At 38.8% G+C, this 20268-nt stretch overlaps 1 long non-coding RNA gene across 1 annotated transcript in view; it reads right to left on the minus strand.

Moving 5' to 3' along the window:
• The window catches only part of LOC138397186 (uncharacterized), a 40965-nt gene extending 24089 nt beyond the window's left edge, over nt 1-16876 (minus strand). Inside the window, exon 1 of the long non-coding RNA XR_011235751.1 lies at nt 16835-16876. This is a non-coding gene — a long non-coding RNA (uncharacterized lncRNA). The remainder of the gene's footprint in view (nt 1-16834) is intronic.
• Between the last annotated feature and the right edge of the window lie 3392 nt (nt 16877-20268).

A 20268-nucleotide genomic window follows, 5' to 3' on the forward strand; every position in this document is an offset into this window, starting at 1 on the left:
AAGCCAATCGAATTTTATTCTTTCTCCAGGATGTTGGGGGACCCTGCTTTCTGCGCTGTGTGGCTCGCGTGTTGCACCGACAGCACTGGTGACAGTGCCCGTCTCACTCTTGGCCAGCAGCAAATATTCCCATCTCTTGTTTCTCCATTCCTCAGCAGTTGAGAATAGGAATTAATCAACGTCTTATAATGAAATGGGATGTTTCAAAATGTTACATTGAAGCTCAATTCCACTACTGAAAACATTTGTTATGTTTTTCTTATTATATACATTTACTAGCCCTAAACCAAATCTAACTGTATTTTGTACAACATTTAGTACACAATCTATTTTAACAGAACTCTAAGACAAACTTTCAACGATTAGCAAAGTTTATGATGTATAACCTACTAATTTTATTGAATGGGTTTTCTTTCAAAATAAATTATGTAATTAAAAATTAGAAAATTACATCTTTCTAAATCATATACATTTTTAAAACTTCTATTTTCATTTTAAACTCAATTATAAAAAATTATCACAATAATGTACATTGTACCCAAAAAGCCCTAACCTCAGCATGCTGTAATTCATCCATGTAACCCAAAATACTTGCACCCCCTAAATCTATTGAAATAAAAAAAAAAAAACCTAAAAAAAATGGTCACAATAAAATTATATGCTTTGTCCATTTGTCAGAGAAAAATAATTAACGGTAAATACTAGGCCTTCTTTTTCAATTCTGTATGAAATTCCTCTTGATAACACTTGATAGAATTCTATTCACAACAACACTCAGCCAAATACACTTCTTTCTATAGTACTAAGTGTTCAGAAACACACAGCATTCAAATAATGTAGTTTCCATGTAATTAGGATATCATTTTCAGTTTGATAATCTGGCATAGAAAAGTCTTCCAGTGGAAGAAAAGAGAAATAGCTAAAAAGAAACAGTTGACTTAAAGGATGATGATTACTACTGAATGAACCGGTTCCCTAAAACGTAGTGGAATGGGCTGTCAATGCCTGAAAGTGACAGAGACGTGCACGTCTGGGAACAGAAGGAAAGCTCTGTTGGCAACACAACAGTGATCCGACCAGGGAGGATAATCCATTTTTTCATTACATATCTATCCCACCTCCCGACCCCTGTTTATCATCCACGTTCCCCAACAGGCTTCATTGCCATCCACTTACTCCTTCTTTAAAATTTTTCATTTAGAAATTACTCATACAAGGAAGTATTTTAAAATGTGTGCAGTTTGAAGAATTAGAAACACCAGAGAAACCACCACCTCGGCTCAGAGAGAGCAGAAGCTCCTTGGATAGGCCCCTCCTGCCGGCTCCCGCCACCACCACCAGTGTCCCTAACTCTGTGTTAACCGTTTCCCCATTTTTGTCTTCATACCCTTCAGTCCTGTGTATGTGCATCCCTTAAAACACGTTGCTCTGTGCTGCCGGGTTTTGAACTTTACAGAAATGGAATCAGTCTACAAGTATTCTTTTGTAATGTGATTCCTTTCTTTGATATTACATTTTTGCAATTAATCCAGACTGATGTGTGAGGCGACAGTTTATTTTTATTGTAGTGCAATAGCCTGTTATATAAACATATGACTATCCGTTCTGCTGCTAATGACCCTTTGTAATGTTTCTGTATTCTGCTGCTGGTGTTACAGTTCCTCTGGCCTGATTATTTTTCACAAATTGAATGTTATTTTTATATTTTATAGTTCATGCTTTAATTTTAACTACACTTATGAACTTTGTTCCTTATTCATTCTTACATTTCAGAACTTTCATTTGGGATCTTTTTTTTTCTTCCTAACATAAATCATTAAGAATTTCTTTTGTCTCAGACTTTGTCTAAAAAAGCCTTTATTTCAATTTCTTCCTTGAAAGGTAAGTAATTCTAGGCTGAGAGTTATTATCTCTCAAGACATATTGAAGCTATTGTTCCAGTCATTTGAACTCCGGTGCTGCAGTTAAGAAGTCAGTCATGAGTCTAACTACCACACCTTTATAAATGACGTCTTTTCAAAAATGTATTGACTGTATTTAAGGTTTTCTCTTTCCCTCTAGTAAATTCTGCAGTTCTCACTATAATATGGCTAAATGTGGATACCTTTTTTGATTTGTTCTTCACTGGGCTTGCTGGATTGAGTACGAGTATCTTTTACCCAGTATCTCTATAAATAGTGATTCTTCCTCATTTCCTCTATTATCTCCTTCTAGAACCATAGCTATATAGATCTGTCAGTGAACTCGTATCCAGCATATATAAAGAACTCTGTGACACTTCAGTAAGAATACTGAAATAAACCAATTCAGTAAGAAATGGGCAAAGGAACTGAACAGACACTTAGTGAAGGAAGATATCATTGGTCGATAGGCACATTAAAGATGCTAACTTCAGGAAAATGCAAACTTAAATTTCGTGAGATGCCACTAACAAACCCACTGGAATGACACAAATTTTACAAGACCGACAATACCAGGTGCGGAGAACTTGGAATTCTCATATACTGCTGGTGGAAATGTAAACTCTTGACTTTGGATAACAGTTGTGCTGTTTCTAATAAAGTTAAACATACATTTATCATATGGCCTAGCAATTTTACTCTTAGGTATTTATCCAAATACACACCTATACCTGTACATAAAAGCACACTCTATCTTATCTCATGATAACCACACTCTATCTTATGTCATGATAACACCCAAATGTCCCTCCAGCAGATAAATGGATTTAGAAAATCATGGTATATATACACACAATGGCCTACTACTCAGCAATGAAAAAGAATGAACCACCAACATCTGTAAGCAGATGAATCTCAAAACATGCTGACCAAAAAAGCCAATCGTGGAAAATAATACACTGTATGATTCCACTTATATAAAATTCCAAAGCAGGCAAAGCTCATCACTGTGACAGAAAGCAAATCGGTTATGGAGTGGTGCGGGAGGGCAGGGTGGGCTGAGCACACAAGAGCACAGGGAACTTCCTATATCTTGACTGAAACGATGGTGACACAGAGGCACCCATTTACAGATGAAGTAAGAAAAACGACTTCCTCGAGAAAACACAGCCAGTTAATAGTAGAGCAATATTAGCATTAGTCTCGGTCTATTAACATTTTCAAGCTTTCTCTCAGAAGGACAAACTGGCTGCAGGAAAAGAGCTCACGTTCACCCAGCGTTTAACAAATACTGCTGGGTGAGTGCCACATGCCAGCCACATGCAATAGAGACCCAGACCTCACAGAGGTCACAGTGGGGGGAACAGGTTTCACGGCAGAGGGCAAAGAACGCCATGGCACCGCCAACAAGCAATTCAACCACATGGTCTGCTACAGGGGCCCCTAAAGTACCTCCCACAAGAGTTTTTAAGACCTTTAAGTTTAAAGTCTAAAGAAGAAGATAGAGTCACAATAAACAATAAGGTAAGGTAGATCCTTACCTAACACATAAAAAGATAACTACAGATGGTTTAAAGACCTAACTATAAAACGTAAAACCATAAAGATAGTAAAGGAAAATGTAGGGAATATTGTTGCTTTAAGGACTTCTTAAATAAAATTTCAAAAGCATAAAACAGTAGGCAAACTAGACTGAATTTGATCACATCCAAATTAGAATTTTCTGTTCATAAAGAAAACTATGGAAAAAATTAATAAATAGATGACAGAAAAGATATTTACAAAGCATAAAACCTGTAAAGGAACTGATGTCCAGTGTAACAAGAGCTTCTGCAAGTCAACAGGAAAAGACACAATCCCCGTGGGAAATGGGCAGAAGGCAGTAACAGGCACCCGCAGCAAAGGAACCCCAGAACCATATAAGAACACCACGAGCTGCCTAAACCAAATACAGAAATGCAAATTAAAACATCCCTCTGAATGACAAAATTTGGGCAAGTGAACATCAAGTATATGCAGATGTACAGGAAAACAAAACCCAATGTGCACAGCGCTACCGAACTTGTAGACTGAGGCATCTTTCATAAGAGCTTAGTCAAATTAATTACCCATATGCATATGGCATCACCAAGGAGGAATTCCTTCTGGACGTACATCCCAGTGAGTGGCCGTGAAGAGCTGGGGCAATGCACAGTCGTCTGTGCCGGAGGGAAGCTGGAGACACTCACCTGTGTGTCCATGGTAGGGAAATAATTCAAAGCACGGGGAAAGGGTATGATGCGAGGAGACACGGAGGATGGTGAAAACACCCAGGTTATCCTAGCATGCGACGGTGACGGCATGGCGAAGAAAAAGGCAGAGGACACTCCCCTTAGGGTTGTAGACAGAGCCAGACGAGGTAATGCACGGGAAGTGCCCAGTCCCTTGCCCTTAGTCCTATGACAGTAATTCCTGCTACTTGGTATAGGTACCCCCTAAGCTTTCACCTCACTGTTTGTTTATTTGTGCAGCTGGAGCACGGAGCTTTGTTAGGAGAACTTAATAGAAGACGCGGCGGCACTGTGAGAGCCCGGGGGAGGCGAGGCCTCCGGAGTCTCGCGGGTCCTGTGTGCACAGCGGCTGCTCCCCAGCTGCTGCAGGTGGGACAAGCCTCACCCCACCCGCATCTCCATCTGCGCATCTGTAGAGTGGAATTGTTAAAGCCAATGCCATGTGGCTGATTTGAGGGTAAATGAGACAATGTAAACCTCGTAACAAGTGTTCGTTCCCCTCGCTTCTCCTCCCTCCCAGACATGTGAAGGTGCCGTCTCACCAGGGGGAGCCCCGAGCCACCATCACATGTTGCGGTGGCCACGCAACAACATGGAAGAAGACTCAGCCATGCTGAGACAACACACACCTATACAGAAAATGACTAGAAAGAAGAAAATCAAAGTGAGGACCTTACTTGAATTTGGGTAGAGAAATTATAGGTGGTTACTTTTCTGTTTTTCTATTTTCCGAGTATCCTATAATATGGTTACGTTACTTTTAGAAATGGAATATTTCATGGCAAACAAATATTTTACTTTAAGATTGCATTGAACAAAAAGTGTTAAACTTTAAAACCTAAACAGCATCTTTATAGATCCTCCATCAATTGAGTTAATTTTAAAATTCTAGAATATATTCTGAAGCACTAGGTTCTTCTTAATTCTAACACTTAACGTGGGACAAATAATTTACTCTGAGAGCTGCATTCTTCACCTATAAAGTGGGGCTAACTCTAACTCACAGTTGTGAGGATGAAATGAGATAATATGTAAGTACCATGGAGATGATCATGTTTTGAAAACTTCAAAGTTTGCAAAGATATAAATATAAACCCATTAAATACCAGAAGAAAAAATTTTAAATGTTTAGTAGCTTCAACTCCAACATCAGATAGACCTACATTCAAATTTTAGCTCTGCCACCAACAACCTGGATGACTTTGGGCAATCTACTTCACCTTCTTACTACAGCATCTTCTCAGCAGTGTGGGGGTAATGACAACATGCCTGTGTTGCTGTGAAAATTAAATAACTTACTTATATAAAGCCCAGTGCTTGTCAGAAAATAATGGCTCATTTAATGTTACCAATTATAATCCTCCTTAAAACCACTTCTGCAGTTAATGAAACTGAATATTATTATTAATGTCCCAATCACTGTTTCACATTAATATACAAAAAGAGAAAAGACATTTTCCCTACTCTTAAGGTTCTCACAGTCAATAAAAAAAATGGAAATATATTTCAAAGATCATAGGAGACTTCAATAACTAATAAAATCAAATTTTATATCTATTACTAGGGGAACAAAGAGAAAGAGGAACAGGATTGGCTACAATGAGGAATGTATCAAAATCTCAAAGGAGATCATATTTGAGTTGGATCTTGAAAGCCTGGGTATGATTTGTCCATTAATGAAGGAAAAATACAAAATTAAAAATCTAAGCCAGGCATGATGGCACACGCTTGTAATCCCAGCTACTCAGGAGGGTGAAGTAGGAGGATCATTTGAATCCAAGAGTTTGAGTCCAGGCTGGGCAACCTAGCGAGATGCCATCTCTTAAAAAAAAAAAAAAAGAAAGAAAAAAAAGAAAAAAGCCATAGAGTGCTCAGGCCATTGACACTTGTCTCATCAGATGGAACACTGAGAGGGGAAAGGCTAGCTGTAAACAAGAAGAAAGAAATATCATGATCTAATTGTGAAGAGCTTTATACAAATGCCCTGCTCCATTATTTGGACTTTATGCACAATAGGGAAATCAAAAGAGGATTTAAGAACACAATCAGACCTAAAATTTAGAAAAATAACTGGTAAAATTAAGTTGACTTAACGGTGTCAGGAAAGACTTCTCAGGAGATGACACTTGAAAGAGGAGTCTGGGAAGGTCATCCCAGGTGGCATGTGGGAGACACAGACCTGAGGACCTGCCCAGCGTATCTCCGGTTTCTGGAGCGTAGCAGAGTGGGGGGTGGCAGAGGTGATGTGGAAGACACGGGCCGAGACAGCGACACCTTTGCACAGGAATGGGGGCTTCGAGGGCAAGAGAGAAAGGCCTGCGATGGTAGAGCGATCTGAGATGACATTGTGGAAAAACAGGGGCTGGAGGAACAGGCAGGAAATCACAAGAGTGAAAACCCAGCCCAGAAGAGGGAAGAGCAGGTAGATTCAAGAGACATTTGAGAGGACCATTCAGTCTAGCCTGGGAGGGAAAAAAATGAGTATGTTCTACTTTTTACCATTTCCCTATTCAAAAAGCACTCACTATTCCCCTCTACCTATAGATTAAAATGTCAATGCTAGCATTCTCAAGGCCTTCCTAGTCTGACCCTCCCTGCCTTTTTATCCACTTTTCCTTAAACCCCATAGTCCCTCTACTTGGACTCTCCTCTCTGCCGCATCAAACCCTATACAATGACTGAGCCTGACTAATTCCACGCCACCCACAGGGCCTTCTGAGCTCTCCTGGTGTCTCTCCCCTCAAACAAAGCCTCTAGTGTTGTAAATTACTAAACCCTCATCATGTGGTAATGACCCTCTCCTATTACTAGGTGCTACTGTCTCATTCTTTAACAGCTGTTTACATTTCTATGTGCCTTGTCTGTATGTTTCCTTCACAGAACTGCAAAGAAATGTCAAGCACATGAAAACACCTAGACAACAATCCAAGGCAAGATGAATGTCAGAAGATTTTGGCATCCTGGAAAAAACTCACCATGGACTTTGGTTATTCAGAATTAGCTACTTCTTGTATAAGACTATCTTGTAAAATAAAATAGTAATGATAACAGTGGTAAAGTATACCTGCCAATCCACTTTCACAATAAGATATGTAAGAGAATAAATCAATATAGATTGATGTTGAGCCTAAGAATACTGAGTTATAGAAATGCTGCCTGTATTTCTGGAGACAAGATTTAATTTCAGAAGTCAAATAAGGCTTTGCCTTAAAGAAAAAATAAATGTGTTATTTGAAAAGCTGCCTCCTCTCAGGAGGGCATCTCGCTGGTCAGTAGAAGCTGCACTTCAAAGAGACAGCTGTAAACTGGGCCTTTGGTTCTCACCTGTTTTGAAAGACAAGGCAGGCCTTTTCCTTAGAACCAAAAGGTTGCAGGAACTGACAGGTAGACCCCCAGAGATGAGAGCTGATCATATAGATATGCTAATGCCCAAGCCAGGCCCAGATGGAACCATGCAGTTCAAGTAATTAACACAAAGCACAGCTCATGTTGACTTCTGGGATCATCTCTGTCCCCAAGAACACAATCACCGGAGCCAAGATGTCTCTGTTTGTTGCTAAAGTAATAGCCTTATCATAAAACTTACAAGTTTGCCCCAAGATGATTTTATAACTCATTGTTCCCCTAGTTGGAGTTAGTTAAAGGATCTGTAGTAGCCTTTTAGGAGACTTTGACCCTAAAGCAAACTGCTTGTTAGTATGCAAATCCTGTTGCCCTTGGCAACGGGGAGCCTGTATGTACCCTATAAAATACCTGTGTGGAGTTTCAGTTGGGGATATATTTGATGCGGGTAAAAATATATCCATCCAGATACATTCCTTTATTTATTTTCATAAACCTTTACTTTATAAACTATATCTTTGGCTCTGTGTATTATTATTGCCATTACTTTATCTTTTATTTCTGTTTCCTACTATATTTTTCATCCTTTGCGATGACCCCTGCCTGAGAGACCTGATCGGAACAAAGAGAAAAAAAAACCTCTTTGCAAGGAGTGTAGCTAACTCCCAGCAGATTGAAAGGAGAATACAATGAGTAATTCCAAGAAGAATCCTTGGAATTACCTAAGCAGCATAATAACTGGTAGTTTTTCAAACTAACTTATTTACAAAGAAGTAACTTAGGAATGGCCATTCTCCTCCTCTCTAATAATTCTAAGACAGAGAGACATAGCAAACTTTAACTTAAATAAACTGTTCCTGGAAATTGGGCTTCAACGAGTTAAATTTTAATACATAAAAAAAGAAATGGCCGGGCGCGGTGGCTCACGCCTGTAATCCTAGCACTCTGGGAGGCCGAGGCGGGTGGATCGCTCGAGGTCAGGAGTTCGAGACCAGCCTGAGCAAGAGTGAGACCCCGTCTCTACTAAAAAAAATAGAAAGAAATTATATGGACAACTAAAATATATATATACAAAAAAATTAGCCGGGCATGGTGGCTCATGCCTGTAGTCCCAGCTACTCGGGAGGCTGAGGCAGTAGGATCACTTAAGCCCAGGAGTTTGAGGATGCTGTGAGCTAGGCTGATGCCACGGCACTCACTCTAGCCCGGGCAACAGAGTGAGACTCTGTCTCAAAAAAAAAAAAAAAAAAAGAAATAATATGTACCTAGTTGCAACTTCAAAGTCAACATACACACGAAGAGGACTTACAGTTTGGGCTTATGTATATCTGTAGTGACAGGAAGAACTCCAGGAGAACTCAGAAATTTCAATGCCAAACATATCACGAGAAGTCAGAGGTCACATTTTTCTAACTGGGGTTTGACCCTAAAGTAAGCAATACATGTAATTAATTGATGCCTTATTCTGAAACATTAACTTGAATGGGACTAGTCTACCAATCCACTGTTAGTGTAATCATGCTAGTCACAATGTGATCACCTCTAGAAACACAAAGTCAAAGTTACTCAAGACAGAAAGGAAACATACAGGTTGACTATTTTGATTGCTTTTTCCAAGTAGTCAATAAAAAATAAGTTAACCTCCCCAATCACACTGCCTAGGTAATAATGCCAGTAGAGACTAGTAAAAAATCCGTATCTGTTTCAAAAGCATGTCTTTAAACTATAACTATTACTTAAAATAATTATAAACTTTTAATGCCATGTTATAACTACCCAAATTAGATGTGCATAATTTGTTTGGATTAAAGAAGAAAAGAAAGTGATATATGTAACTTGATTTTATTGGACATTAAACTATACATGGTATTTAGGGAAATAACATGACAATGAGTTATGGATCATTAGGAATCTGCATGATTGAAGGCTTAAATTTCACTTGTTACTGATTTTTTGTTATATGATTCTTCACCCTTTATATCTTGATTAGAAATCTGTGAAACAAGGGCTAACATCATCTTAAGCATAAAAATATTTTATAAATATTTAATAGAAATGTTAAGTAACTATTTCAAAGCTTTAATGACACTATCCAAATTACATAAAAGTGATGAATTCATGTGACAACTATAGTGTTACAGACATTTAAACTGAAAAGAGGATTACTATTACCTATGCGTATCTTCATACAACCCTCAACTGACTACCGTATTTCCTTTTTTAATGATAAAATGACTCAACTGTTTCAATTTTATGATGATAAACATTAGAAGACATCCTTCCATTTCTAAAAATGTAAAACATTTTTACTGAGAGGCCAAAATTCGTGCTTATTTAGTTCCCAAATGAAGTCATCTATAGAATTTATGTTATTAATTTATAAACATGAGCTTTAAATCAGAGGGACAGCTTCACCATTAATCAAAACATCAGACTTTATCCCAGATATGTATTTTGAGCTCAGATTGATCTTTTCAGTAAAAATACTTTCCATAGCAAAATAATAAAACTTGTGAAAGAAGTTTCCCTTAGGTATATTTTTTTAAAGATTTGAATTATTGAATAAATCTCAGCAGTGATTCTGTAACTTACAGCACCTTTCCTACTTTCTTGGATACACTAGCAGTTCTTTTAATAAAGGAAAATTAAAAGAAAGTGGTAAAAAGGACTCAGAACACTCTTTCCTGGGGAGGTGTCATGGACAGGTACTGCTATGAACTCTGAATGTTGGATATCATCACACTTAGGTGGAGTAAACATCTAGAATGAACACAGATACATTCTCCTATTTTGTTATTGAGATAAGAAGATTATTATTAGTTGCTAAGAGTTCAATCAATTATGACGATCTGAGGCATAACTGCTTTAAAAGGCCACAAATTCTACTCGTGGAATTTCCTTTTAAAATTGCAACGTCAGTCTTACTACATTAAGGATCCTGTATTTGATGGTGATATTGCTGTGGATTCTGCGGTGTCCAGCGTTATATACAAACATGAAGAACATGCCTTGGGTTTGTTTCTGCTAAAAGGGATTTTTATTTTATTGCTTTTAGCTCTGCTTTTGAACTTCAGAAAATATCCAGTGCCTTTAGCAACAACTTTTTTTTTTTTCTTTTTTTTTGAGACAGAGTCTTGCTCTGTTGCCTGGGCTAGAGTGAGTGCCATGGCATCAGCCTAGCTCACAGCAACCTCAAACTCCTGGGCTTAAGCAATCCTATTGCCTCAGCCTCCCCAGTAGCTGGGACTACAGGCATGCGCCACCATGCCCGGCTAATTTTTTTCTATACATATTTTTAGTTGGCCAGATTGTTTCTTTCTATTTTTAGTAGAGATGGGGTCTCGCTCTTGCTCAGGCTGGTCTCGAACTCCTGACCTCAAGTGATCCACCGGCCTCGGCCTCCCAGAGTGCTAAACAACTTTTTTTTTTTTAAAGAAAAATCACAAGATTGTTGTCAGCTGGGAAGATGGTGGAGGTAACAGTTTTAAACTCGCCCCCAAACCTCCTAGACAGAGTTACTGGAAGAGTAGCAAACAAAACAAAGCAAAAGGCCCTGGGATAACATATACAGTACCAAAAAAATTAAGCCATAAGGAGTCCTGTGAATCCCAAAATTTGAGCAGTCAGGACAAATCTGCAAGAGCTACAGTTGCAATCGGTACTGACAGCTACAGAGGACAAGGAGGGACACGGCGGGGAATCTAGGGGAGCTGAGCACAGGAGGACCAAACTCGCAGCTGCAATGGATAGGGTGAGACACCCTCACGTGAGACGATCCACAGTAACGCACGGATCCATGGCAAAGTCCCGAGGAGCTGGAGCACGACAGCCCTCTGACACTCAAAATTAGGCAAAGCTCCCTTCCATGACAAAGCCACATATCATAGAGAAGTGTGAGGAATTAAAGTATCAAATACTACTAGAGTCAGTTAAAAAGACCTTTAGTATAAGAAAGGGTGGTTCAAGGAAAAATGGGGGAAAGAGAGAAAAACCTAGGAAATCTCAAGAAATATGAGGCCATATTTTTAGCACTTCATAAAACTGGCATAAGAAGAGCATTAGAGCCATGAATCTAGTAAAAGGATACAGACCCACTTCTCCCTGCTACAAGTTTGGGAAAACAGATTTTCACACCAGAATGACAACAGGAAGGACTGTGGCTCACAGGACAGAGTGACACCCTTATGATTAAAGCGTGTCAGAAAGATATGCCTGCAAAACAGAAGAAAACCAGGGTCCACTGTTTCAAGAAATGAGAAAAGACATTAAGAAAATGATATAATAGGAAAGCTGTAAATCAGAATTAGAAAAACTCAGGAATGAGTTAAACATTTGAAGTAAATGGAAAAGCAATCACTTCAAATGTGAAGTCTAAACTAGAAGCTACACAAGAGTGATTATACAGCAGATAATAACAGATAAACAGAAGTTGCAAAGAATGAAAAAATTAAAAATCAAAAAGAAAAAAGATGAAAAGAATTCAATTGAAAATTACAAACACAGAAGACAGGAAGAGAAGACTAAACACATTAAGACAGGCCTCAAATAATAAAAACTAAATATATATAATAGTAATATAATCATAACTATCTATAATTTTAAGTTTCTTATTCTCAGATAGCTGTGTATATAATGTTGCATAAAACAGTGACTAATTATATGATATTCTAAAACTTTATTGTTCATGATATCCATGATTCTCACCATGTCAGAGGAGAGGTAAGATTTTAGATAGAAGAGATACATAAAACCCAGTAGCCATAAATTTGAATGGAAAATATCAGTATGAATTAATGAGGTGTTTTTATCTTTTAAAAGTCTATTGATGGCCGGGCGCGGTGGCTCACGCCTGTAATCCTAGCACTCTGGGAGGCCGAGGTGGGCAGATCGTTTGAGCTCAGGAGTTCGAGATCAGCCTGAGCAAGAGCGAGACCCCATCTCTACTAAAAATAGAAATTATATAGACAGCTAAATATATATGTAGAAAAAAACTAGCCGGGCATGGTGGCGCATGCCTGTAGTCCCAGCTACTAGGGAGGCTGAGGCAGGAGGATTGCTTGAGCCCAGGAGTTTGAGGTTGCTGTGAGCTAGGCTGACGCCACAGCACTCACGCTAGCCTGGGCAACAGAGTGAGACTCTGTCTCAAAAAAAAATAAAATAAAAAAAAAAAAAAGTCTATTGATTTCCTAACTCTATCCATTCCAAGTCCTACAGAGACAACACAGTAGCAACATGGAGTGGCCAGAAAGTACTGTTGAAATACAATTTCAAACTAAAAGAAACCGGAGCCCCTGGAAGAAACTAGTGGTTTAGGACGTGTACAAAATGGGCCTTAAACCTTGTCACCTGAGAAAGCAGCAACGAACTTCAGGAGCCAACACAGAGGCTCCTGCTGGTCAAAGATGGGAAAACCTCAGCATCAGTAAGGGTTTTGTCAAAAACGGACTCAAGTATCTCAAGTGTATTTAAGTCCATGGATTGCAAATGACAACTAAAAGAAAAAACCTAGCTGGCTACCACTGGAGGATGCTATTTTGAAAACTGATAAATACATGAAGAGAAGGAATTAAACACTTCTCCTACTTTTCCCATGTGAACCATACCACAGCATGACCAAATAGCAGATAATGGGAAGCCTATGTCCTTACAGAAGCATTCCAGTTAGCAAAGGAAAGATAAAATTAGATTACCACCATTTTGCAATTCTAATGAATTACTGGATCTAGCATCAATAGCTACATATATCACAAAACGAGATGACTGACACATGTGCCTCCTGAAAACACAACTCTCCGTAGCCTGTGCAGCAGCCTCGACCCACCCACAGCCCCTGGACGAACCATCAATTTCCAGGAAATACAGAGGACTGAGCGGCAGGTCAAACTGGACCACAGGGCTGCGATCCTCGAAAGCCAGACTGCGAGAAACCAAATGACCCAGTTTCCCCAATCAATAAATCCCAAATGAAAGCCACAACAAAAAAGATGGATGAGAAATCCACGGATCAAAAGAACAGAAACAAGCAGAACGAAGCCATTATACCAAAGTAAACGATAATGTTTAGGACGCAGGATGCAGGACTGCCTAAGAGGCAGTCACACCAAACCCCATAACTTTGAATGCATGACTCAAACTATGTAGCTTTCAATTTTTTTTATAATGGAGTCACCAGTCAAAATAAAGAGCGAAACTTAACGACAACATATGCAATCCTAACAATAATTCTTCTGCAGCCTTCTGTAACTTCAGCCATTTCTAAAGTTTAAAAGTCACCTCTATGTTCAGACTTAACTGTAAATAAGCAGAACAACTTGACTTAAAATGAATCCAAGGCTTGAAAGTACAGAATAGGAATATCAGGCTTTACAGCAAAAGATGGGACTTCCTGTCCTCGTCCCTTGCCACTTCCTAACTGACCTCAGGCAAGCGCAGCAGGCAAGAAGCAAAGGCACTGGGTCAGGCAGTTCTCTGCACAGTCCCCCCTGGAGCCAACTGTCCAGCAGGGAGATAGTCACGACTGTGACTGATGCTGAGAAAGAAGGACAGAACGCTCGGACGTGAGCCACTGTGATGGGAGGAAATGCCGCACAGCTCTCAGAGGGGACAAGGCAGAGGACACACGGGGAACCCCTCCTGAGCACTTACCCTCAGGTTTTCTTCCTTTCTTTTCGTCCATCTTTATATGACACTAATAAAACTAAGACCATTTACTAGGTAAAATAAATTTATTGATATTTAATTTAGGAGCTATAGAACTCACAACATGAAGGAAGATAACCCTTGGCATCATTTGAGGCTACACTGATGAAGCAAGGAGAGAAAGGAACACTTACCGACAAGCCGCGATACAGAAGGAGAAGCATGTGCAAGCCTGTTTAACAACCTTTGCATCTTTTGCCACAGGTTAACTTGTGCGCACACAGGTGCTGTGATAATCCAACAGACCTCTGCACCCGGCACTGTGGGGTTAATTCTCTGACTCCCACATGGCAGGTGGTCACAACCTAACAGCAACATTCACTAGGAGAGTCTGACAGCTTCCTAGGGAACATCCCTAGAGCTTCTAGAAGGATGCTACACGTGAGATCTAGAAAGATGCCACACGTGAGAAAAAGGAATAGTCTGAAAAACTGAAATGGTTCAGTGAAGCTTACATGATTTTAATTTTTAAAAACAAATCCAAAGAACAATATTGCATTTCAGCAGCCTTCTGTGACCAATTTTGGTATACAAAAACTGTTTTGTTAAAAGTCTCAACCATAAGAAAATACTACTTTTAAGTCTTCAAGATTTTTTAAATATTTGTATTATCAACATCACCTCTCTGTAATTTGTATTTAGCTACCACACCTCAAATTATTTTCTTTAATTAAAAATATAATAATTAAAACCACGTACTTTTTATTCTTATTTTTCATACAGTATTATTGTTCCTTCCACTAACCTACAGGAGCTAAGAGTTGTGCATGGTCAGCTTTAAAGTATTCTGAGCGTGAGTGTAGAGTCAGAGCCACACAGAGCCTGAACCCTTTCTCTATCTTCTGTTCCTTCCCTTGCAGGTAATTTTATGATCTCCTTCACCAGAATACAGGGAAGGGACAAAAATATATGTAATTCAATTTTGTTACTTATTAACAAAGGCCAAAAAAAAAGCATTTAAGTGAACTTTTGTAAATTATCTGTTTTCCATTTTTACACATAGCATTTAAAGAATATGGAGACATAGGTATAAAGAAATTTTATCTAAATTAACAACAACAACAACAACAAAACCAACCTCCAAACATTTAAAAAGATAAATTTGGCTTTTGTTTTGTTTTGTTTTGACACAGAGTCTCACACTCTGTCCCCTGGGCTAGAGTGCCATGGTGTCAGCCTAGCTCACAGCAACCGCAAACTCCTGGGCTCAAGTGATCCTCCTGCCTCAGCCTCCAAAGTAGCTGGGACTACAGGCATGCGCCACCATGCCCGGCTAATTTTTCTGTATATATTTTTAGGTGTCCATATAATTTCTTTCTATTTTTAGTAGAGACGGGTCTCACTCTTGCTCGGGCTGGTCTCAAACTCCTGAGCTCAAACAATCTGCCCACCTCGGCCTCCCAGAGTGCTAGGATAAATTTGGCTTTATTCCTTTAAAAATACCCAGAGAAACAAAATAAAACCAAGTTCTTATTTTAAGACATCCTTATAATTAGTATATAACAAGTAAATAGAAGAGTCATAAATTAGTTTGATTTTATTTTGTATCCTGAATCTTTGTCTACCACTATAAATAGCATTAGAAACCAGGGTGGCGAGGAACTTTCTTTTTAAAAACTGAGTGGTTTGTTTAATAATTTCTAAAATATAGAATGAAATTATTAAAAATTCTGTCAGTGGGCTATGACCTAATGCAATTTTGCTTTGTTTTGTTAAGAGGGTCTTTGAGGGGCTCTGTGGCCCCAGTTAGAGTACAATGCCATCATCATAGCTCACTGCAGCCTCCAACTCCTGGGCTAAGGTGATATCCTCCTGCCTCAGCCTCCCAAAGTGCTAGGATTACAAGCGTGAGCACACAGGCAAGATGTTATTTACTTACTGCACATACCATGCTTGTCCTGTATTACAATGAGTAACGAACAGTATACTATTTTTTGACAGCTTCACTACATAAAAGCAAATGATTAACTAAAAGGCATTTTAATAAAAGACCTAAAGAGTTAAAAATTCTGATAACTGCAAAACTATTATAAATAGTACATACTGATATTTTACTTATCTAATATTTATTTTATAAACACAAGTTGCTTGTGTATGTTTCTGTATTTGTTTTTCTAACAACTATATACTCCTACAAGGTAAGTGACTTCAGTCCTTTGTAATGTATGTTGATTAGCATAATAAAGTATTTTTGGACTTTCCCCCCAAGGTCTCACATGAAATTTTACAGGGATTTTTTTGTTTGTTTGTTTAAATTTACTTACTTTGTTTTTTTTTTTTTTTTTTTTTTTTGTTGAGACAGAGTCTCACTTTGTTGCCCAGGCTAGAGTGAGTGCCGTGGCGTCAGCTTAGCTCACAGCAACCTCAGACTCCTCGGCTTAAGCGATCCTACTGCCTCAGCCTCCCGAGTAGCTGGGACTACAGGCATGCGCCACTATGCCCGGCTAATTTTTTCTATATAGATTTTTAGTTGTCCATATAATGTCTTTCTATTTTTAGTAGAGACGGGGTCTCGCTCAGGCTGGTCTCGAACTCCTGACCTTGAGCAATCCACCCGCCTCGGCCTCCCAGAGTGCTAGGATTACAGGCGTGAGCCACCGCGCCCGGCCTAAATTTACTTACTTTGTAATACGGTCAATGTTGGCAATTTGCTTCTGGTTCCGATAATCTCAATGGCTGCCCAAAGATGCTGGATAGCTTTTGTATCCGCCTGTCATCTTTTTGTTAAACGTGCCATGACCTGTTTACTTCTTTAGCTGTAGTAAGACATAAAAACATGAGGGAAAAAAACATTACAAATTGAATTATTATCAACAAAAGTGAGTAACATCATCAGTGCCTCTTGACTACTGATCATACCAAGGTAGCAGGTAGCACTGCCAACTTTTTGCCTCATTCCCTACCGTCCACCTCAGCACCTTCTTCATACAAGTTACCATTTGCTTCATTACTTCATAAAAAGTGAGAGTCTAAAAATGAAAAGGTTAAAGTTTTCCCAAAGAGGACAAGTGGCTACCTTATGCCAACATGTTTTATTAAATAAATTTAAGTTTTATTCTAATGCACAGAAATATTACAAGACAAAATTTCATTTATCAATAATGCATTGTTTGTAATTTGATCAATATAAAATGGAATTTAAATGCCCTAATTGTTTGTACTTTGGTTTATTATAATCATGGCTTAAAAAGTCCAATTCTGTATGCATATATTGATAAATGGAAGCATTTCAATAAAATAAAACCATGAACAGAAAATCCAAAAAGTATTAATAGTTACTTCTGGGGTAAGATGGGAAAAGCTGGCAAACAGGATACCAGAAGGCCACAAATTATCAGGAACAATCATATTCTTGAATAGATGTTAATTTCAGGGGTATTTATTACATTATTAAGAAACAACATTGCTATTTTATTCAAATTTCAGTATTCTGGAGTAACTGAAGAAAATAGCCACACGACATCCAGATGATTTTCCACCTGTGCCTGGCAAGACTGGGGAAAACCCTGGGGCCACAGCTTGGGTGTCTGGTGACTGCGGGTTTTACAAAAGAGGCCTCTCCTGACTCAGCTTGGAGGGACTCATCTGTTAGGAACAGAGTGAGCCTATGAAACCTTCACCACGAACTTTGTGTTAGATCATGAATCCCAGCATTTGGCAACAACTGAAACATATCTCTAAATCTTACAGATTATAAAGCTAAGTTTAAAATCTAGGCCTTAAAAATACAGTACACGTTAAAGCTTCTGGGATTCCTAAAATCTCCTTGCCCAGACCTTTCCTGTCCTGTAAGGGAAGAGAATGAGCGAGGGAAGCTCATTCTCGGCACTTCACTGTGCTGCGTGGTTGCCAACTGACTCCCGTGAATCTCCTCTTTCTCCACCTCCACACTTCTTTTCACAGCCCCCTCAGTTCTCTCTTTCCTTGACAAACCCAAGTAAACCCCACAGCTGCTATCAAAGCTTATCCTGAGAAGACTCACTTCCAGTTAGTCTGGGGTCAGTGGGGCTCACTAGAATGAGATGGTTTTCAGAATTACACTACCGACAGAATACATTCTGAACATGTTTTAAAAGGTATTCTTGAATATCCTACTTCTTCACACTTTTACTTATAATAGTTCCAGACTTTGCTCCAAGAAAATAAATAAAAAATAATGCCAGTATTCAAATTTAAAGAAAACTTAAGGAAAATCAGTTGGTTCTGTACAAACTTAGACGTAAAACTAAAAGATAATAAAAATTACAATTAAGAAACACTTCTGTTTTAGAGTAATCACTTTAAGATGAAAGAAACTTTAAGATGAAAGAAGACAGAAACTTCTCAGTTTAAGTGCACTCATAGAGGGGTGCCAACTTTCAGGATCTGATAAGCTGTACAGCAGGAATTCAGTGGTAAGAACATATGTTAGAAAGTGACATCTAATGGTGAACTGTAATAATACAACTTAACCCTGTGAGATTATACAAAGACTCAGACAAAACAACAAAATTTCAGTCATTCTTACACACTTGAAAAAATACATAGTTGCCCACTTTGTGTAAAGCACTGTGCTAAACATAAGGAAGTATGTAAAAATGTATAAATAATGGCCAGGCATGGTGGCTCATGCCTGTAAACCTAGCACTTTGGGAGGCCGAGGCAGGAAGATTGCTTGAGGCCAGCAGTTCAAGACCAGCCCGAGCAAAAGCAAGACCTCATCTCTATAAAAATTAGGAAAAAAAAAAAAATTATAGCCAAGTATGGTGGCACATGCTTGTAGTCCCAGGTACTCAGGAGGCTAGGCAGGAGGATCACTTGAGCCCAGAAATTTGAGGTTGCTTTGAGTTGTAATGACACCACTGCACTTTAGAATAGGTGACTGAATGAGATCCTGTCTAAAAAAAAAAAAAAAAAAAAAGGTAAAAAATACTGATGCTTGCCAAAAAATAACCTAAAACCAGTAGAGAAAATTTGGCATATGCATGGAACTATGAATTGTACGGTAATATATGACATATAAATTGTCCACAATACGAAAATTCGGATGGCGAGACATTAATTCTAGCTTCAGTAAAAATTAAGCAGAAAGAAAGAGATGTCTTCTGCAAAATGGTAAATATATGGAAAAATATAAGAGCCAATCTTTTCCTTTGTTAATTTCTTTAAAAGATAATTGGCTGCTTAAAGCAAAGATAAAAATAATTGATAGGTGTCATTAGGTTTATAATGCATGTGGAAGTAAAATACATGAGAACCACAGCAAACAGATGGGAAAGCGGGAATAAACAGAATGATACTATTGCAAATCTCTTACATTTTTTGTGAAGTGGTATTACGTTACAATGTTATATATTATATATTGTAAATGAATTATATTAATTCATGGTAGACTATGGTACATTAAGCATGCATATTGTAATTTCTAGAACACTAAGGAATAATACAAATAGGTATAGCTAATATATAAAGAAACTTGTAAGTTTTTTCAAAATACACATATATAAAATTATAAATAATTTATTCAGAACTATCAAATATGAAGCAGCAAAGCTAACATTTGTAAATAATATTAAAATAGGAAACACAACTATTTATAGAATATAACAAGCAGAAGAACACAGTGGGAACCAAGTGTCAAAAACTCTAAAAGTGACGTCACATATTTCTAGAAATGGTTAAAATCGAGATTAAAGAATGATGCAATGCTACACACCTCAGGAAAAGAGATGTAATGTTAAAATCAAAGATCTGTGAGCTCTGCCTGAACCGAGACACAGACAGCAGGTACACCTCGCAATACAGGTGCCCTGTGGGGAGGGTCATTCACACTAGAAGCCCAAGTAGGGAAGCAAAAGCGACAGGGCCAGGAGGTGGCGGAGGAGAAGAGCGACTTTTTCACCGCTGCCTTCGCGGGAGCGAGCGGCCGTGGAAGCTTCTGGAGGGCGGGGAGTCGGCCCCGGCTGGGGGAGCGGCCTCTGGGCCTCGGGGGCTGCAGAAACTTCTCAAGGACGCGGTTTGGTCCCGGCCGCCTGCGACCTGCGCGGGGACAGGAGACGCTGGCGCGGTGCGGGCGG

The sequence above is a fragment of the Eulemur rufifrons genome, chromosome 16 (genome assembly GCF_041146395.1).
Source record: "Eulemur rufifrons isolate Redbay chromosome 16, OSU_ERuf_1, whole genome shotgun sequence".
Lineage (NCBI taxonomy): Eukaryota > Metazoa > Chordata > Mammalia > Primates > Lemuridae > Eulemur > Eulemur rufifrons.